Source organism: Bufo gargarizans, chromosome 2, assembly GCF_014858855.1.
Source record: "Bufo gargarizans isolate SCDJY-AF-19 chromosome 2, ASM1485885v1, whole genome shotgun sequence".
In the NCBI taxonomy this organism is placed as follows: domain Eukaryota; kingdom Metazoa; phylum Chordata; class Amphibia; order Anura; family Bufonidae; genus Bufo; species Bufo gargarizans.
In genome coordinates, this window is record NC_058081.1 from 621,304,204 (window position 1) to 621,322,118 (window position 17,915).

Genomic DNA, 17,915 nt, shown 5'->3' on the forward strand with positions numbered 1-17,915 from the left:
CCTATGTGCACCTTGAATATTATATACCCTTTTAGGGATAGATTTCAAATAGCTCTGATATAGCAGAAACCACTAAATTATGAAATTGCTAAATTGGGAATTGTATTTCAACCCAGAACAAGAAATGTGCTTGAACGGACACTAAATAACTCGCCCAGCTACAGCACTAAGGACAGATTTAGCTGGATATAAATTTGAGGCCTAGTATTTAGGCGCTGGGTGACAGGTATGGGTTTAGTGACAGAATTAGACTTGGAAATGCACAGTAGCGGGTGTGTGAAGTTATTCTGAATGTCCCTATGTGCACCTTCAATATGATCTACCCTTTTAGGGATAGATTTCAAATAGCTCTGATATAGCAGAAACCACTAAATTATGAAATTGCTAAATTGGGAATTGTATTTCAACCCAGAACAAGAAATGTGCTTGAACGGACACTAAATAACTCGCCCAGCTACAGCACTAAGGACAGATTTAGCTGGATATAAATTTGAGGCCTAGTATTTAGGCGCTGGGTGACAGGTATGGGTTTAGTGACAGAATTAGACTTGGAAATGCACAGTAGCGGGTGTGTGAAGTTATTCTGAATGTCCCTATGTGCACCTTCAATATGATCTACCCTTTTAGGGATAGATTTCAAATAGCTCTGATATAGCAGAAACCACTAAATTATGAAATTGCTAAATTGGGAATTGTATTTCAACCCAGAACAAGAAATGTGCTTGAACGGACACTAAATAACTCGCCCAGCTACAGCACTAACGACAGATTTAGCTGGATATGAATTTGAGGCCTAGTATTTAGGCGCTGGGTGACAGGTATGGGTTTAGTGACAGAATTAGACTTGGAAATGCACAGTAGCGGGTGTGTGAAGTTATTCTGAATGACCCTATGTGCACCTTGAATATTATATACCCTTTTAGGGATAGATTTCAAATAGCTCTGATACAGCAGAAACCACTAAATTTTTAAATTGCTAAATTGGGAATTGTATTTCAACCCAGAACAAAAAATGTGCTTTGACGGACACTAAATAACTTTCCCAGCCACAACAGGACAGCGTTAACGAGAGATTTAGCAGGATATAAATTTGAGGCCTAGTATTTAGGCGCTGGGTGACAGGTATGGGTTTAGTGACAGAATTAGACTTGGAAATACACAGTAGCGGGTGTGTGTGAAGTTATTCTGAATGACACAATGTGCACCTTGAATATTATATACCCTTTTAGGGATAGATTTCAAATAGCTCTGATATAGCAGAAACCACTAAATTATGAAATTGCTAAATTGGGAATTGTATTTCAACCCAGAACAAAAAATGTGCTTTGACGGACACTAAATAACTTTCCCAGCCACAACAGGACAGCGTTAACGAGAGATTTAGCAGGATATAAATTTGAGGCCTAGTATTTAGGCGCTGGGTGACAGGTATGGGTTTAGTGACAGAATTAGACTTGGAAATACACAGTAGCGGGTGTGTGTGAAGTTATTCTGAATGACCCAATGTGCACCTTGAATATTATATACCCTTTTAGGGATAGATTTCAAATAGCTCTGATATAGCAGAAACCACTAAATTATGAAATTGCTAAATTGGGAATTGTATTTCAACCCAGAACAAGAAATGTGCTTGAACGGACACTAAATAACTCGCCCAGCTACAGCACTAAGGACAGATTTAGCTGGATATAAATTTGAGGCCTAGTATTTAGGCGCTGGGTGACAGGTATGGGTTTAGTGACAGAATTAGACTTGGAAATACACAGTAGCGGGTGTGTGTGAAGTTATTCTGAATGACCCAATGTGCACCTTGAATATTATATACCCTTTTAGGGATAGATTTCAAATAGCTCTGATATAGCAGAAACCACTAAATTATGAAATTGCTAAATTGGGAATTGTATTTCAACCCAGAACAAGAAATGTGCTTGAACGGACACTAAATAACTCGCCCAGCTACAGCACTAAGGACAGATTTAGCTGGATATAAATTTGAGGCCTAGTATTTAGGCGCTGGGTGACTGGTATGGGTTTAGTGACAGAATTAGACTTGGAAATACACAGTAGCGGGTGTGTGTGAAGTTATTCTGAATGACCCAATGTGCACCTTGAATATTATATACCCTTTTAGGGATAGATTTCAAATAGCTCTGATATAGCAGAAACCACTAAATTATGAAATTGCTAAATTGGGAATTGTATTTCAACCCAGAACAAGAAATGTGCTTGAACGGACACTAAATAACTCGCCCAGCTACAGCACTAGGGACAGATTTAGCTGGATATAAATTTGAGGCCTAGTATTTAGGCGCTGGGTGACAGGTATGGGTTTAGTGACAGAATTAGACTTGGAAATACACAGTAGCGGGTGTGTGTGAAGTTATTCTGAATGACCCAATGTGCACCTTGAATATTATATACCCTTTTAGGGATAGATTTCAAATAGCTCTGATATAGCAGAAACCACTAAATTATGAAATTGCTAAATTGGGAATTGTATTTCAACCCAGAACAAGAAATGTGCTTGAACGGACACTAAATAACTCGCCCAGCTACAGCACTAGGGACAGATTTAGCTGGATATAAATTTGAGGCCTAGTATTTAGGCGCTGGGTGACAGGTATGGGTTTAGTGACAGAATTAGACTTGGAAATACACAGTAGCGGGTGTGTGTGAAGTTATTCTGAATGACCCAATGTGCACCTTGAATATTATATACCCTTTTAGGGATAGATTTCAAATAGCTCTGATATAGCAGAAACCACTAAATTATGAAATTGCTAAATTGGGAATTGTATTTCAACCCAGAACAAGAAATGTGCTTGAACGGACACTAAATAACTCGCCCAGCTACAGCACTAGGGACAGATTTAGCTGGATATAAATTTGAGGCCTAGTATTTAGGCGCTGGGTGACAGGTATGGGTTTAGTGACAGAATTAGACTTGGAAATACACAGTAGCGGGTGTGTGTGAAGTTATTCTGAATGACCCAATGTGCACCTTGAATATTATATACCCTTTTAGGGATAGATTTCAAATAGCTCTGATATAGCAGAAACCACTAAATTATGAAATTGCTAAATTGGGAATTGTATTTCAACCCAGAACAAGAAATGTGCTTGAACGGACACTAAATAACTCGCCCAGCTACAGCACTAAGGACAGATTTAGCTGGATATAAATTTGAGGCCTAGTATTTAGGCGCTGGGTGACCGGTATGGATTTAGTGACAGAATTAGACTGGGATATGGCCAAAAAATAAACAGACTATTGCTGGTTAAATGCACTTGGTGTGACAGCTTCACCCTGATGTAGGCTTTAGCCAAAAAACAACCACACCATTGAGGGTTAAATGCACTTGGTGACAGGCGCAGCTTGCCCCTGATTTAGTATATGGCCAAAAAATGAACAGACTATTGCTGGTTAAATGCACTTGGTGTGACAGCTTCACCCTGATGTAGGCTTTAGCCAAAAAACAACCACACCATTGAGGGTTAAATGCACTTGGTCGCAGCTTGTGCTGGCGCACCACAAGACACAAAATGGCCGCCGATCACCCCAGAAAAATGTGACTGACAAACGGTCTGTGCAGCCTAAAAACAGTGAGCAATTGAGGATCAGCAGCTCAATGATCCACAGCTGCAGATCGATCAGTTAATCAAGTCCTTTGGAGGAGTTAATCTGCCTAATCTCGCCCTACTGTCGCAGCCGCAACCTCTCCCTACGCTAATCAGAGCAGAGTGACGGGCGGCGCTATGTGACTCCAGCTTAAATAGAGGCTGGGTCACATGGTGCTCTGGCCAATCACAGCCATGCCAATAGTAGGCATGGCTGTGATGGCCTCTTGGGGCAAGTAGTATGACGCTTGTTGATTGGCTGCTTTGCAGCCTTTCAAAAAGCGCCAAGAAAGCGTCACAAAAGCGCGAAGAAAGCGACGAACACCGAACCCGAACCCGGACTTTTACGAAAATGTCCGGGTTCGGGTCCGTGTCACGGACACCCCAAAATTCGGTACGAACCCGAACTATACAGTTCGAGTTCGCTCATCCCTAGCCACAACACTACGCACTGACTGACTGCTACTGTCACTGCCTCCGTGAACCCCTTCATCACCCGACTTCGATGTGCGATCAGCTACATCATCATCATCGAGTACTGTCTGTTTGTCACTGATGTCCTCCTCAATGGTCTCGCAATACCAGCTCCCATGCCTCTCTCCTCATCACTACTTGCACGCCTAGTGGAGGAAGCGGCGGATGTCTCCTCCACATATTGGCTTGCCTGTAGCTGCTGACTTTCTTCTAGTAGCTCTTCCCCACTGGACCGGTAGCGAAGGTCCAACAAGGTGGTTGCTGCTGATGGGGCTGGAACTGCCCCTACCCCCCCCCCCCCCCCACACCCTGCCACAGCAGCCATGGCAGAGGAACGTGAGCGCAGAGGGCCGCCCCGGTCAGACCTGCGAGACGATGGACGATGGGGCAGATAGGCAGCGGCCAACTGACTACATAGGATGTCTCTATAGTAGTTCAGTTTGTCCTCCCTCTCAGCGGGTGTAAAAAAAGCTGGAGAGCCAGAAGTCATCCCACTGCCGAATGGTCACAATTCGGCTGTCACTACGCAAGCAAGTGAGCATGCATCGGACCATTTGGGCAAGTGACTCGGAGGGTATCCTTTCCTCCATCTCTACTGCATACTGCCACGGTGTGTCTGGGTCCACTGCCTCATCTTTTTCATTGCCCTGTAGCTCCTCTGGCTGCTCCTCCTCTCCTGTCACCTGTGTAGAAAAACCACCCATTTTACTGCACATTGCTTGTGCTCCAATGTCCTCTTCCTCCTCCAGTTCAGCCCCCACAGGGCTCATGTGGCCGTGAGATATAGGCCCCACGTCTCCAGCCAGTCTCCTGACCAGCCAGATTTACCAGCATCTGTTCTAGGACATGAAGCAGTGGAATGACATTGTGTCATGGCTGGGGAGTGGGGTAAACCCCCCACCGTGCGGTGTCAAAGGGTAAAGGGGATCAGCCTGGCCAAAAGGAGAAATAAGGGAGCAGGTCACCTCCTACAACATCCCTAATCCTCTCCCTGACTCCTCACTGTATGAGCGGACCCCGATGGTGGGACGGCTCATACTCTGGATACCTAATATCCTGAGTCGCCCTGGAAATCCCTCACTTAGGAGCAGGGGAGAGATGACCTGTTCATCCCAGTCATGGAGGAACAGGAGTCTCTATCTGAGGCCAGGCTGCAAGGAGAGGGGAACACATACAGCTTAAGGAGATGGCAGGTAAGCGAAACCAATAACACAGACACACTGACTGGAACCCGTGCACAAGTGCTGCTGTCCACGCCAACATTAAGGGACACAGCACACGACAAACCACACAGGAACCCAGGACACCCATAGCTGCAATAAACATGAGACAGGGGAATGTCTAGCAAACATGACACCAAACACCACCAGACATGTAACACCAAACTAGACATGCAAACACCCTGAACATAACCCACTCTATACAAATAAGGACAAGAAGGGAAGGAGACACCAGTATAACATTGATGACCACAAGGGTGGCCCTCACTGGACAGATGGAGCTCCATCACCAACAACAGCTGAAGTACAAATGACTCCAGTCAGGAAACCACTGAAGAAATAAGCCAAGTGACCACACCCATTCAGGGAGTTAACCCTTACAGCACCAGACATAGGGAGGCTACAACTTAAAGGGGAAGTGCATACACAAGCATATAAAACCATACGTTACTACCGGCAACAGCATGCGTGGCAACCATGTCACGGCAATCACCCAGAAGGCCGAGACACAGCCACCGCATGCTCTCACAGCAACACATTGACGCGGGCAACCGCAAGTGTGGCAACAGTGTCACAGCGTACACCGTAGTCCGTGACAGATTGTTCATCCCGTAGTCCTGGCAACTGATAAATACCGTGGCCTCCTCAAAAGACCTGGGCAAATGTCAGGTGTCACGCATGAACTGCCACTGGCTGACATCGAAGTTACTCAGGGGAGTACTCATGTCCGCTTGGATCATCAAGAAGTCATTTATGGCCTTTCTCTGTTCGTATAGTCGGTCCAACATATGGAGGGTGGAATTCCAACGGGTGGAAACGTCGCATATCAGCCTATGTTGGGGGATGCCGTTCTGCCGCTGCAGCTCAAGGAGGGTGTGCTTTGCGGTGTACGAGTGGGTGAAGTGCATGCAAAGTCTCCTGGCCATTTTTAGGATGTCTTGCAGCTGAGTGGAAGACTTCAGGAACCGCTTGACAACCAGATTGAACAAGTGTGCCATGCAGTGTGCATGGCTCAGCCCTCCTTGACGCAGCGTCGACACCATGTTCTTCCCGTTGTCGGTCACCATGGTTCCGATTATCAGTTTTCGCAGAGAAAGCCAGGATTTGATCTCTCGGTGAAGGACACAGAGCAGTTCCTCTCCTGTGTGACTCAGTTCGCCCAGGCAAATAAGGTGCAGAACAGCATGACACCGTCGTGCCCTGCACATGTGGTATGCTGGAGGGGCACTGAGAATTGTCCCTGCAGTGGAGGCTGGGGACACGGTGGAGGATGAGGAAGCAGAGGTGGACATTGTCGCAGGACAAACGGCGTGAGAACGTGGAGGCGGAAGCAGCGTCACCTGGCCAAGTTGCTGGTGTGGCTGTGCAGGAATTACATTCGCCCAGTCGGCGGTAAAGGACATGTATTATAGTTACAGCTCCACACGTCGGTACTGCCGTGCACTTTGGCAGACACCGACAGTCTCAAGGAATGGCCCACCTTCTTTTCTACATACGTGAGCAGGGCTGGTACTGCCTTTTTGGCAAAGAAATTACGACTTGGGACTCTCCACCTCGGCTCGGCACAAGCCATCTATTCTCTGAAAGGTGCAGAGTCCACCACTTGGAAAGGGAGGGACTGCAGCACCAGCAACTTTGCCAGGAGCACATTAAGCTTCTGTGCCATTGGATGAGTGCACACATACTGTTGTCTCTTGGCAATCGCTTCGGTGATCGATTGCTAACGAAATGACTGATGAGGAGCAGGAGCAGCAGGACCAGCAGATGATGGGAAGGACAGACAGCTCCCTTCGGCTGAGGTGGTGGAGCCTTGACTGCCTGAAATCAGGTGCGGCGTGCCACTGGGGGATGCAACAGTTGCTGTGGCAGGCTGGACCATAACATTGGAGCAACGGTTCTCCCAGGCCACTTTATGATGCCGCTGCATATATTGACGCAGGGCCGTAGTGCCAACATTGACACCCTGGGCACACTTCACTTTCTGCCCACAGATTCTACATATGGCCATGTTCACCTAAACTACCACACCGCCAAGTAGGTGATTTTAACCCCAACGCTACGCATTGACTGACTGCTACCGCCGCTGCCTCCGTGAACCCGCACACAGCTACTTCCCGGGCAGGTAGGCTTCTGCAAAGCGGGTGGTCTACCCTGGGCACGTTTGGCTCCCGACCTCCCATGTTGCCACCCTGCTGACTTCTAGCCATGCTAGCAACTTGCTGGCTCCACTGCTGCCTCACGGGCAAGCTGCCAACCTCTTCTCCCAATGATGATGAAGCCCCTTCGTCACCTGAATGCAAAGTGCAATCAGCTACATCATCATCATCGAGTACTGTCTGCACATCACTGATGTCATCCTCAACCTTCTCTGGGTCAGCTCCCATGTCACTCTCCTCATCACTATTTGCCTGTCTAGTGGAGGAAGCGGTGGATGTCTCCTCCACATTTTGGCAGGCCAGTAGCTGCTGACTGTCTTCTAGTAGCTCGTCCTCACTGTATAGTGGAGCTGAGCCCACAGCATATAATACTTCTCTGGCTGAGGGAACAGAAAAGGACAGAGGCAGGTTGAAGACAGGTGAAGGCACAGGGCCTGCTCCCAGGCCATGCCAACTAAGGGTTGTGTCTGACAAACCCACTGACTCTTGGCTGGGGGTGTCTGATGTCACTAGCGACGAAGTCGAAGATCGAGTCAACCATTCAAGAACCGCTGGGTTACTGGTCAAGACACGACCACTAGCTGACACTGGGAGCTCAGGCCTCTCATAGTGACCCCTGCTGCCATGCCCCCTTACTCTGCTGCGACCTCTGCCTGCGCCAGAATCATTTAGGCCTCTGCCACTCCACTGTGCAGAGCCTGGCACTTCTCTGTTTGACATACTGCTAGAACAAATAAATAAAAAGCAAATTAAAACACCCCAAAAAAGTCTGTATTTTTCTCACTTCATTACACAATAAGGCCTTTTTTCACACTAATAGACACAAAAAAGGGCTTTAGAAAATATAACTGCACCGCTGAGCGGCAAATATATTTTTCTTTTGCCACTAATACATGCCACAAAAGGCTTTAGAACATATAACTGCACCGCTGAGCGGCAAATATATTTTATTTTGCCACTAATACATGACAAAAAGTGCTGTAACAATGGCTAATAATCCCTTTTTCCCACTAATACAAGCCAAAAAATGCTTTAGAACATATAACTGCACTGCACAAGGGCAAATAAAATGTAGACACATTTCCTTGTAATAAACCCTGTTAATGGCTGTAACACCCCAATAACAAGAATGGTTTTCTGGAATTACAGAGCTGTATAATGGCAATTTGAGTCCCTAGTCAGTGCAGCAAGGTGTAATAGGATTACTCCTATTACCCAGGCTGTAACCTCCCCTACTGAACCATGGTATAATGGGTAATCCTGCCTTCCCAGAGTTCCTTGCTCCATGTCCACACATGTGCAGCAGCCATTTCAGGAAAAAATGCGAAGCGTGAGGAAATTCGGATTCGGTGCGAATCTAATTTTTCCTGAAATTCGGATCGAATTCCACTTCGTCAACTTCGATTCACTCATCTCTAATCACAACGATTCACATAAAAAGAGCACATTTTAAAGGTACACAACACCTGCAGTATATGTTATCTGTCTGCTTTGCAGAGTTGAATGCAATCTATTGTTCCTTATTATTAACCATCTTAGACCCCAGGATCACTATTTTTGTTTTAGTTTGGTGAATTAATTACAACCAAGTTAGTAGGAATCTAGCTCAGCTCGAAGAACTCTGTCCTCTGATCACCCCTCCCTGCCGATGGGCTGGCCTTGCTCTACCTCCTGTCAGTGTGACAAAATTCTCTCAGTCCACTGCCTACCAGACATAGATAGGGATCAAAGGGGGGAGCTGGGCCAGTCAAACGCAGATCGAGAGCTCCTAAAAGTGCAGCACTGTATCAGGCTGTTCCAGCTCTGCGGACTGACAAGATCCAACTGACAACCAATATGTCTGACGCTCCAGCCGAAGAATCAGCGCCGACCATAGAGGAGGTCAACACAGCGCCGGTAGAGAACCCCTGCTCTGAACTCAAAGCTGCCATGAAAAAATGGTGAGTGGCTCTTATGTAATGGAGAAATTTAAGGTTAGCCGACCGTAAAGATATTTCATTTTTATACATTTTGTTACGCAATCACATTATATAATATTTTTTTATTTCATTATTAGATTTTTATGCTATTGTTTTATAAATATTATATAAAATTATATATTCTTAGATTGTACGATATTTAAAGGCCCATCAATATGATACGAAACTCCAATCTCATATCATATGGGTTCATTATGAAAATACCTATCATGAGGCCGCATCCATAGACAACTGCTAATATCTGTATCCTGCGTAATAATGTTGTCACAAATACATATGAAAAAGTAAAAAAAAATTCACGCTGGCTTGTATTTGCAGCGTTGTACTTAATGACCTTGACCCGGAGTCCTGTCACTCTTTGTCTGCACCATTTTTGGTGATTTTTGCCTGAGTACATGACATTGTCAGGTTTGAGGATTCAATGAAAATTAAGCAAATACAGGGAAATAACTGTTACAAAAGACCATACGTCTCATTATTCACCATGTGCATGAGAAATGCTAGTCAATTCTTCATTTTGGGGAGTCCATTATAAGCCCCCTATTCCTCAGCCAGCGTAAATAGGCATATCATTCAGATTCCTCTCTGCTTATATGGAATATAGATGGAAGGATGTGTCTCTTCAGGATTATATAATGTATGCAGGCCACATGGCAAAAAATCGAGAAGAAAAAAAATATAATTAAAGGAACAGTACCATGAATGTAAATAATTAAAAAAATATTCCACGACTTCACTGAAATGTTTGCTTTATAATAATGTAAGTCAAGTGTCCCTTGTATTCATTATTAACTGTTTGGGGGGTTAGAAAAATATGGGAATAATGGGAAATTCATGCTGGATATAGTTTCTAGCTACTAGTTTGGTTATCAGTATCGCCGAGGGCCACAGTTACCTTTTCTGTAAAGATTATTTGCCGTTTCTGGCAAATATTTTAACTACCCATTGTCTGTTTCCCTATACCAGTGAAGGCTAACCTCCGGCACTACAGCTGTGGTGAAACTATGATTCCCAGCATGCTCCATTCATTTCTATGGAGTTCTGAGAACAGCCAAGCAAGTGTACATCTTGGGAGTTGTAGCTTTACCACAGCTGGGGTGCCGGAGGCCGGAGGTTAGCCATCATGGCCCTATACAGTAATTTGGGCCTCAGTTCAGTAACAGATTCTCGGCCTGAATCAGGGTCGGAACTGAGCAAATTGCCCTTTGTGTCGGATGTTAGCTTCTATAGCAGGGATCAGCAACCTCCGGCACTCCAGCTGTTGTGAAACTACGACTCCCAGCATGCTCCATTTACTCTTTTGGGAGTTCTGAGAACAGCCAAGGAGGTGTGCATGCTGGGAGTCGTAGTTTCACCACAGCTGGAGTGCCGAAGGTTGCTGATCCCTGTTCTATAGTATACATTACAGAAACACATCGGTAGCACTACTTTTATGTTTAGCTTTGTGTTTTTTGTGTTCTTTTTTTATAAACTGGATAAAAATGTACATCAAATGTACATGTATATATAGCGCCATAGAGCTGTTGTAAATTAGAAGATATGTGGGTATGTTTGCTGATATGTTTATATATCAGAATTTGAATATATAGCCCCCGACACCCCTAGGCCTCACTTCTGAAAACTGCAGCTGCCCATAGCAAACAATATCTAATGAAGGTAATGAAAGCAGAGAATCCAGAAAAATGTCTGCAGACTGGTTTAGAGCTGATTGGGAATTGCAGACTTAGGGCTCATGCACTCGACCGTCTGTAAATTACGGATCCGCAAAACATTGAAACCAGCCATGTGCATTCCTCATTTTGCGGAACGGAACAGCTGCTCCCTAACAGAACAGTCCTATCCTTTTGGATAATGTGGACAATAATAGGACATGTTCTATTTTTTTTTTCTGATTTTCAGTCGCTGGGTTTTCTGCCACAAAGTCTGCCGCGTGTAAAGGCAGCCAAAAACAGACTTGCCAGAGTGCCAGTGTGTTTTGTATTGTATGTGACCTGAGATTACGTGACTTTAGATTCAGGGACTGTAGGAGGGTATTGCATTTATTCATTTGTTTATCATTTTCATTGCAATGTTCAATTTACCTTTTTTCCTGGTGTAATGCCCATTAGCAAGTACTTGCTCCAATGTATGCAGTCCTAGAACAGCTGTTTGAGGGTGCATGTTGCTGTGAGCGAATTGCACATTTGGAAGCCCATATTTGCATCTAAAGCCTCATTCACACAGTGTTTTGGTCAGTGATTTCCATCAGTGATTGTGAGCCAAAACCTGGATTGGAGCCTCCACAGGTAACCTCCGGCACTCCAGCTGTGGTAAAACTACGACTCCCAAGATGTACACTTGCTTGGCTGTTCTCAGAACTCCATAGAAGTTAATGGTGTACCACAAGCCACACCAGAAAGGCAGTGAGAGATTAGGAAGGTTATCAAGTGGCTCAAGAACCGGTGTAGGAAGGAGCGGTTTGGGTTCCTGGAGAACTGGTCCGACTTTTCTGTCGGCTACAGGCTCTATAGTAGGGATGGGCGGCCCCTCAATGCAAAGATGCAGCTGTTTTTGGGGAGAAGATGGCTAGAAGGTTGATGGAGTGTTTAAACTATGGGGAGGAGGGTAATTAGTGATGTGTGAGGAGGACTATGACATAGTGGGAATAACTGAGACATGGCTGGATGATAGCTATGACTGGGCAGTTAACATACAGGGACCACAGGGTTACAGACTGTTTAGAAAGGATCGTCAAAACCTGAGGGGGAAGGGGTCTGCCTTTATGTAAAGTCCTGTCTAGAGCCCACAGTCCAGGAAGATATAAGTGAGGGACATGAGTCCACAGAAATTCTACTACTAAAGGAAATAGATGAGGCAGCAAATCATGAGGTGGTTATTATGGGGAACTTCAACTACCCAGATATAGACTGGGAAACTGAAACCTGTGGTTCAGGATCCGACAAAAGGGACAGCCATACGGGATTTAGTATTAAAGGGGTTTTCCGAAATATTTTTAACTGACCTATCCTCTGGACTGTCTTCTCAAACAGCGTAATTGCTGGTGCTTCCTGAGTTATGGACCCTCACCGATCAGATACTGAAGATCTATCCAGAGGAATGAAAAACCCTTTAACCAATAGACCTGACAGAACGACAGACATGCAGGTTGGCAGACACCTGGAAAAAAATAACCATAATATAATAGACTTGTCATTTGAAAAGTTTTCTTTTGGAGAGGCGCAAAAATGCTGAACTTCCAAAAAGCTAAATTTGACCAGCTAAGAGAAGCCATTAGCCTCACTTGAATAAAAATGCAGCCACAAAATGGGACATTTTTACAAGCGTTCTAAACTCTCATTGTGAGAGATACATACCCTATAGAAAAAAAATGTGGAACTGCATATATTAAGACTATATGGCAGTGCATAGAGGATGTTGGACTTGGTTTGTACATAGATATTCTCCTTTAGGCTACTTTCACACTTGCGTTCAGAGCGGATCCGTCTGAGACGGATCCGCTCATATAATGCAGACGGTGGCTCCGTTCAGAACGGATCCGTCTGCATTATATTGTTAAAAAATATTGTGAAAGTAGCCTCAGACGGATCCGTCCAGACTTTACATTGAAAGTCAATGGGGGACGGATCCGTTTGAAGATTGAGCCATATTGTGTCATCTTCAAACGGATCCGTCCCCATTGACTAACATTGTAAGTCTGGACGGATCCGCTTGCCTCCGCACGGCCAGGCGGACACCCGAACGCTGCAAGCAGCGTTCAGGTGTCCGCCTGCTGAGCGGAGCGGAGGACAAACGCTGCCAGACTGATGCACTCTGAGCGGATCCGCGTCCACTCAGAATGCATTAGGGCTGGACGGAAGCGTTCGGGGCCGCTTGTGAGAGCCTTCAAACGGAGCTCACAAGCAGACACCCGAACGCTAGTGTGAAAGCAGCCTTAGAAGGAATTTTTTCTTTTACTTCTCTGCATACAAAGTCCAATAGAGGAGGCCACAATTTTTTTCTGTCAGATTTGTGCAGAATTCGACAAAAATAAATCAGAGCCATACAGAAATATAGTTCAGGCCTACTACCCAGTACTGCCCCCTGCCGTCATCTTCTCCTGTGGATCCAGTGATGTCACCCATCAGCCGCTTATTCAGGCAGTACCACTGCTTGGCAAACACTGAGAATTAAACATAATCATCTCTTTAGGGTCCTAGTTTTGCCAGGAAAATCCTGTGCAAGCCCCGCCACATAGTGGGCATTTTGTGGGTATTTCTAGGGGTGTTTACATGGATGTCTGGCTTAAATGCTAGATTTTTGCTTTTTAAATGCTTGTGTGAATGTTTGGTTCCTAAATAGTTTCCCTTTAACATTTCTTCTATCATATACGGTACATCACTGATCTTCAACCAATGGCTCTCAGGCTGTCAATAAATTACAACTAGAAGGGACAGTCAAGGCTAGTATGCCTACTGTGAAAGTTCCCTGATGTATGTGGGCTAATCCCTAAGGTTAGCTTCACACCTACAGTGTGAAACTCCAGCATGCTTTTCGGGCAGACAGACAGAATATCGTCCAGACACAAACCGCAGCATGCAGAGGTTAGTGTCCGGCCAACTCTCCGCTTGTCTGCCGGAACAGTGTACAGATCTCCGCCGGACCCCACTGGCATTCCGTTTATTTCCGGAAGGACATTCTCTGCCGGAACAGCCTGCTGGAATTCACAAAGGAGAAAGCAGCCTAAGATAATCAGTCCCTGCAGTGCACCAGGGTTTAGAGGAGATCTGAGCAGCACACTGGTTGGGATTACTAGCGTACTGAGTGGACTGTCTATAGCAGGTCCCCATCTTGATTTTCCTCTGTCACCCTGGGTATCTATGTTATATCGTGGGTTAAGGGGCTGAACCTGCATGTTGAATAAGCAGTAATCCACTGTAGTCACAGATGTCAGGAGAGGGCTTTGATTCTATGCGCTATGTTCTGCAGCAACAACCTTCCTTTTGTGTTCAATATGGTGTCCATAGAGAATGATACAGTGGTCCCTCACTGGCCTCAGGATACATGTTGAAACTAGACTCAACATACAATGCCTCAGACTCAAATCCATCCAATCAATATGACTATTTCTCCTGTATAGCACCTGTATTGGCTGTCTAGTAGCTCCGCCTTACAGTACTGTGTAGTAGTACATATTCTGTACTGCCCTCTATCTGTGCCAGAAAGAACTGCTCCTTTGGAGGTCAGACGAAGGTGACTCCATTTTGTTTTCCTGGTACACTGTGTACTACACGGGACCCTGAAGCAGCTCTTGTGCTTATCATAGAAAGTACTTTACAGCTTCCATCACCTGTCACTGACTGTTATATGTAAGGAGTTGCTTATCTATGTTATCTGCTTATCTTTCTTAAATCTTCATTTTCTCTTATCTAGGGATGATAATTTGGGACTTTGGAACCAATTACGGTACTAGGTTTCCATCGATGTACAGACTCAGGTTATTAAGGCTACATGCACACGACAGTGAAAAAAAAAGTCAGTTAAAAACGGACATTTTTAACCACCTCCCGACCGCCGTACGCGTATATGCGTCCGGGAGGTGGTTGCTTTACTCCTTCTGGACGCATATACGCGTCTTCTCGCGAGACGCGAGATTTCCTGTGAACGCGCGCGCACAGGCGCGCGCGCTCACAGGAACAGAAGGTAAGCGAGTGGATCTCCAGCCTGCCAGCGGCGATCGTTCGCTGGCAGGCTGGAGATCCGAATTTTTTAACCCCTAACAGGTATATTAGACGCTGTTTTCATAACAGCGTCTAATATACCTCCTACCTGGTCCTCTGGTGGTCCCTTTTGTTAGGATCGACCACCAGAGGACTCAGGTAGGTCAGTACAGTCCCACCAAACACTACACTACACTACACCCCCCCCCCCCGTCACTTATTAACCCCTTATAAACCCCTGATCACCCCATATAAACTCCCTGATCACCCCCCTGTCATTGATCACCGCCCTGTCATTGATCACCGCCCTGTCAGGCTCCGTTCAGACGTCCGCATGATTTTTACGGATCCGATCCATGTATCCATGGATCCGTAAAAATCATGCGGACGTCTGAATGGAGCCTTACAGGGGGGTGATCAATGACAGGCGGGTGATCACCCATATACACTCCCTGATCACCCCCTGTCATTGATCACCGCCCTGTCAGGCTCCATTCAGACGTCCGCATGATTTTTACGGATCCGATCCATGTATCCATGGATCCGTAAAAATCATGCGGACGTCTGAATGGAGCCTTACAGGGGGGTGATCAATGACAGGCGGGTGATCACCCATATACACTCCCTGATCACCCCCCTGTCATTGATCACCCCCCTGTCATTGATCACCCCCCTGTCAGGCTCCATTCAGACGTCCGCATGATTTTTACGGATCCGATCCATGGATCCGTAAAAATCATGCGGACGTCTGAATGGAGCCTTACAGGGGGGGTGATCAGTGACAGGGGGGTGATCACCCTGATCACCCTCTGTCATTGATAACCCCCCTGTAAGGCTCGATTCAGACGTCCGCATGCGTTCTGTGGATCCGATCCATGTATCCATGGATCCGTAAAAAATCATGCGGATGTCTGAATGGAGCCTTACAGGGGGGGTGATCAGTGACAGGGGGGTGATCACCCTGATTACCCTGATCACCCCCTGTCATTGATAACCCCCCTGTAAGGCTCCATTCAGACGTCCGCATGCGTTCTGTGGATCCGATCCATGTATCCATGGATCCGTAAAAAATCATGCGGATGTCTGAATGGAGCCTTACAGGGGGGGTGATCAGTGACAGGGGGGTGATCACCCTGATTACCCTGATCACCCCCTGTCATTGATAACCCCCCTGTAAGGCTCCATTCAGACGTCCGCATGCGTTCTGTGGATCCGATCCATGTATCCATGGATCCGTAAAAAATCATGCGGATGTCTGAATGGAGCCTTACAGGGGAGGTGATCAGTGACAGGGGGGTGATCACCCTGATTACCCTGATCACCCCCTGTCATTGATAACCCCCCTGTAAGGCTCCATTCAGACGTCCGCATGCGTTCTGTGGATCCGATCCATGTATCCATGGATCCGTAAAAAATCATGCGGATGTCTGAATGGAGCCTTACAGGGGGGGTGATCAGTGACAGGGGGGTGATTACCCTGATCACCCCCTGTCATTGATAACCCCCCTGTAAGGCTCCATTCAGACGTCCGCATGCGTTCTGTGGATCCGATCCATGTATCCATGGATCCGTAAAAAATCATGCGGATGTCTGAATGGAGCCTTACAGGGGGGGTGATCAGTGACAGGGGGGTGATCACCCTGATTACCCTGATCACCCCCTGTCATTGATAACCCCCCTGTAAGGCTCCATTCAGACGTCCGCATGCGTTCTGTGGATCTGATCCATGTATCCATGGATCCGTAAAAAATCATGCGGATGTCTGAATGGAGCCTTACAGGGGGGGTGATCAGTGACAGGGGGGTGATCACCCTGATTACCCTGATCACCCCCTGTCATTGATAACCCCCCTGTAAGGCTCCATTCAGACGTCCGCATGCGTTCTGTGGATCCGATCCATGATATTTCTCTCACCCAGCATGGGTATATGTAAAATGACAGCCCAAAACACATTCCCCAACTTCTCCTGAGTACGGCGATACCAGATGTGTGACACTTTTTTGATGCCAAGGTGGGCAAAGGGGCACATATTCCAAAGTGCACCTTTCGGATTTCACCGGTCATTTTTTACAGATTTTGATTACAAAGTACTTCTCACACATTTGGGCCCCTAAATTGCCAGGGCAGTATAACTACGCCACAAGTGACCCCATTTTGGAAAGAAGACACCCCAAGGTATTCCGTGAGGGGCATGGCGAGTTCCTAGAATTTTTTATTTTTTGTCGCAAGTTAGTGGAATATGAGACTTTGTAAGGAAAAAAGAGAAAAAAAAAAAAATCATCATTTTCCGCTAACTTGTGACAAAAAATAAAAAATTCTAGGAACTCGCAGTGCCCCTCACGGAATACCTTAGGGTGTCTTCTTTCCAAAATGGGGTCACTTGTGGCGTAGTTATACTGCCCTGGCAATTTAGGGGCCCAAATGTGTGAGAAGAACTTTGCAATCAAAATGTGTAAAAAATGCCCTGCAAAATCCGAAAGGTGCACTTTGGAATATGTGCCCCTTTGCCCACCTTGGCAGCAAAAAAGTGTGACACATCTGGTATCGCCGTACTCAGGAGAAGTTGGGGAATGTGTTTTGGGGTGTCATTTTACATATACCCATGCTGGGTGAGAGAAATATCTTGGTCAAATGCCAACTTTGTATAAAAAAATGGGAAAAGTTGTCTTTTGCCAAGATATTTCTCTCACCCAGCATGGGTATATGTAAAATGACACCCCAAAACACATTCCCCAACTTCTCCTGAGTACGGCGATACCACATGTGTGACAC

The 17,915-nt window shown here is 46.0% G+C and overlaps 1 long non-coding RNA gene across 1 annotated transcript in view; it reads left to right on the forward strand.

The window, feature by feature from the left end:
- The first annotated feature begins 9,167 nt into the window (after nucleotides 1–9,167).
- Nucleotides 9,168–17,915, forward strand: part of LOC122926839 — a 56,037-nt gene continuing 47,289 nt past the window's right edge. The window contains exon 1 of the long non-coding RNA XR_006387726.1: nucleotides 9,168–9,408. This is a non-coding gene — a long non-coding RNA (uncharacterized LOC122926839). The remainder of the gene's footprint in view (nucleotides 9,409–17,915) is intronic.